Source organism: Cherax quadricarinatus, unplaced genomic scaffold (genome assembly GCF_038502225.1).
Source record: "Cherax quadricarinatus isolate ZL_2023a unplaced genomic scaffold, ASM3850222v1 Contig4186, whole genome shotgun sequence".
Classification (NCBI taxonomy): domain Eukaryota; kingdom Metazoa; phylum Arthropoda; class Malacostraca; order Decapoda; family Parastacidae; genus Cherax; species Cherax quadricarinatus.
Genome location: NW_027199212.1, coordinates 2549 through 7032, shown reverse-complemented (window position 1 = coordinate 7032; position 4484 = coordinate 2549). Strand labels below are relative to the sequence as shown.

General features: G+C 36.6%; 1 non-coding gene across 1 annotated transcript; it reads left to right on the top strand.

The window, feature by feature from the left end:
• The first annotated feature begins 1576 nt into the window (after nt 1-1576).
• Nucleotides 1577-1648, top strand: TRNAD-GUC (transfer RNA aspartic acid (anticodon GUC)). The gene has a single exon. It is a non-coding gene; the product is annotated as a tRNA-Asp (tRNA).
• The last annotated feature ends 2836 nt before the right edge of the window (nt 1649-4484 follow it).

The window sequence follows — 4484 nt, the reverse complement described above, 5'->3', positions numbered from 1 at the left end:
TAATGAGAACATTTGAAACAAGAGATGCTAAGCCCATGATGGTTCTCTTCAAACCCCTTTGTTCTCTGTGGAATATTGCTGCACACTAATGGCCACTTTCAAAGGAGACAAATTTGCAGACCTGGGTACTGTACAGATAACTTTTATGACACGTGTAAGTGTGATAAAGCACTTAAATAACTGAGAACAGTTGAAGTCCTTGATATGTACTCCCTGGAATGCAGATGAGAAAATTACATGATAATATACACTTGGAATATCCTGGAGGGACTAGTCCCAAATTTGCACACGAAAATCATTCATTCCCTAGGAAATCAAAAGACTCGGCAGGAGATGCAATATTCCCCCAATGAAAGCAGGGACGCCACGAGTACAAAGAGAGAGAACACAATAAGTGTCAGGGGGCCAAGACTGTTCAACTGTCTCCCAGTATATATAAGGGGGATTACAAATAAAGCCCAGGCTGTCTTGAAGAGGGTGCTGGACAGGCACCTAAGGTCAGTACCTGATCAGCCAGGCTATGGCTCGTACATCGGTTTGCATGCGGCCAGCAGTAACAGCCTTGTTGATCAGGTTCTGGTCCACCATGACGCCTGTGACCAGGCCTGGTGATGGATCAAAACCTGATGAACAAGGCTGTTACTGTTGGCCGCGTGAGGGTGGAAACATTTTGTGTCTTTCCTTAAACTTGTTGTCCATGTTCACCAATCAGTCAAATGGGTACCTTGGTGTTAGTCGACTGGTGTGGGTCGCATCCTGGGAAAAATATGACTGAATTTGCCCGAAATTCTCTGCATAACAAGAGGCTTTCTGTATAGTTTGTCACTGATGTCAGCTAGGTCTGTATACCTTGTACATGTACTTGTAGAAATAAAGATTATTATTATTATTATTATTATTATTATTATTATTATTATTATTATTATTATTATGGTTGTTCATGTCTTGCCCTAACCACCACTTCTTTTAATTTATAAACCTTCACTTCTCTGTTACTTGTTGATTCTATTATCTTTGTATCCCATCTATCTTTTGCTCTCAGTGTAGCTACAATTAAAAAGTGATCTGATATATCTGTGGCTCCTGTATTATCTACCAAAACGCAGTCCAACATACAGTAAATCCCCCATAAATCACATCTTGTATACTTATCCTTTTTTTTCTTAAAATATGCATTACTCTTATACAATATTGTAATTGTATAAATAATATCAACGTACTCGTGAACGCACATAAGACCCACCAGCTGACGTGTATTGGACACGTGACTTGATTTGTTTACTCTTGAACATCGGCAAAAATCGAACATTTCCAATACTTTAAGGTCAATTTCAAGCTATGTTCAGTAATAAAACCAGTCAGAATCAAATATATTTGTAATATATCTTCCATTCAAATGAAACCAAGAAACCGCGAATACAACTGTAAAAACTATAGGAAAATACACGGTAAAGTCGCTGTTTTAATCCAAAAACACCGTCGCAAAATTTTTCCTCATGTATTGTGTGCTGTAGGATTTGTTTAATATGGTCACACTTACCACACAAATGATTCTCTCATATCTTGGCCAATGAATTCCTCGGTAGTATAGTGGTGAGTATCCCCGCCTGTCACGCGGGAGACCGGGGTTCGATTCCCCGCCGGGGAGAGGTTTTTTATGGCGCCCCGTGGCCTGATCACTGAAACTCTTGCTTCACACCGCCAGGGTCCGGGTTCGATCCCCTGCGCGGGTAGAAATATTGGGCGTGTTTCTTTACACTGGTTGTCTATGTTCACCATCAGTGAAATGGGTACCTAGGAGTTAATAGACTGGTGTGGGTCGCATCCTGGGACAAGGACCTAATTTGCCCAAAATACTCAGCATAACAAGGAGCTTTATAGTAGTATGTCACTGATGTCAGCTAGGCCTGTATACCTTGTACATGTAAATAAAGATATGTATTTAAATTTACCTCTCACATCTCATCTGAGTGACCTGAGCTCATGACGTAATACTACAGCACGGACCAAAGGCTTCAAAGCTATAGAATTACAGCTCGGTCCCTCACTTGGTTCAAAAATTCCAAGATATTCTCTTAACATCTCACAAATTCTGTGTCCTCTCTGTACACTCCTCTCTTCTCCAGGTATATACACAATTATTATAACCCACTTGTCGCAAATCACCCGCAAATTGAAGTTTTTCTATTTAAATTCAGTAATATACAACAGGAAAAGGGGTTACTAACCCCTTGCTCCCGGCATTTTAGTCACCACTATATATATATACATGTATATATATATATATATATATACATGTATATATATATATATATATATATATATATATATATATATATATATATATATATATATCTGAGGTGTGAACATTTTTTTTAGCGCTCTCAAGAAAAATTCGAAAAATTATGAAAATGAGTTATTCATATAGAAAAATAGCTTAACTCTTTGGCAACACAATGGTACAAGCATCAATGTTCTACAACGTTTCTACAAGAAATTATAGTCATTTATATCAGGTATGGTGGCCATAATATAGCGAGAGTCCACCAGCAATATCTCGATATAAAAAAGTTACTCCTCGTCTCCATGTTGTATTGTTTGGTCTGTGAGTGAGAGAAAACGGTGTTTTGAAGAGGATAACTGCACTAGAACATCAGTTTACTAAGAAATACACCGAAACAAACGCGATTTTCGCGAATAAAGAATTTTTTTTGACAGTAGGCCTGCCGGCGTTCTAGGCCTATATCTCGGAAGTAACTTATTCACTTATTTCGCGGACCTCAACCATTATTAATGATTGTATTGAAATGATTTTCACAGACAATATAAAACAAAGTGTGTTTTAAATTTTAGTGGGGGGTAAAAGGCAGATATTTTGGTGAATGCCAAAAATTCTGTCAAATGTATTTTTTTTACCATGATAATAAGATATATTAGATGAAATGGCAAAGTAAAAACGTCGTGCTAGATGTATTCTAACAGTTGGGAATGTCGGAAGTGCCACTCGTAGTGCCACTCGTAGTGCCAATTTGTCAGGCCATGCTGCCATATATCAAAATTATGTTAATATTTTTTTTCTATGTTGTTTGTTGGCCAATCATACTGAAACTTTGTCACATAAAACTATATATGCACCTCTAAAAGTACACCAAAAATAAAATAAATCGGTTGAAAAAAAAAAAATATATTCCCACCTCCCCCCTTTATAGTAGTATGTCACTGATGTCAGCTAGGCCTGTATACCTTGTACATGTAAATAAAGATATATATTTAAATTTACCTCTCACATCTCATCTGAGTGACCTGAGCTCATGACGTAACACTACAGCACGGACCAAAGGCTTCAAAGCTATAGAATTACAGCTCGGTCCCTCACTTGGTTCAAAAATTCCAAGATATTCTCTTAACATCTCACAAATTCTGTGTCCTCTCTGTACACTCCTCTCTTCTCCAGGTATATACACAATTATTATAACCCACTTGTCGCAAATCACCCGTATTTTATATCTTCTTCTTTCAAGAAAACACTGAGGAAGGGTGACCCAAAAGGAAAAATTGAAGTTTTTTCTGTTTAAATTCAGTAATATACAACAGGAAAAGGGGTTACTAACCCCTTGCTCCCGGCATTTTAGCCACCACTTTATATATATATATATATATATATATATATATATATATATATATATATATATATATAATATATATATATATATATATATATATATATATATATATATATATATATATATATATAATATATATGCAAGGAATTCGCGAGAGCATGCGAAATATACACAAACACTGATCTCTGGCTGAAGGAGACTCGAACCTACGAACCTTAGGACAAGGTACGCAGTGCTTTACCAATCTACCCACACTGGACAATACCTTGGCGTGTAGCATGAGCTACACGTTTGATCCAAGGCAGCCAGCTTTCAGGGAGAAGGCTTACAGCTTTTCATCTCATCCCCTGCATGCATCAGCCTTACTAGAGATTTGAACAAGTAAGGCTGATGCATGCAGGGGATGAGATGAAAAGCTGTAAGCCTTCTCCCTGAAAGCTGGCTGCCTTGGATCAAACGTGTAGCTCATGCTACACGCCAAGGTATTGTCCAGTGTGGGTAGATTGGTAAAGCACTGCGTACCTTGTCCTAAGGTTCGTAGGTTCGAGTCTCCTTCAGCCAGAGATCAGTGTTTATATATATATATATATATATATATATATATATATATATATATATATATATATATATATAATGTCGTGCCGAATAAGTAAAACTGGTCAATTAGCAAGAACTCATTTAAAATTAAGTCATCTCTGAAATTTTCTCTTATTCGTTTAAAGATATATTTTTTTCATTAATGTTAATGTAAAAAATTTTAATTTTGCACCAAAAGAATCTTAGAAAACTTACCTAACCTTATTATAACAAGAGCAATTTATTTTAGCCTAACCCAATTAAATATATTTTAGATTTGTTTAC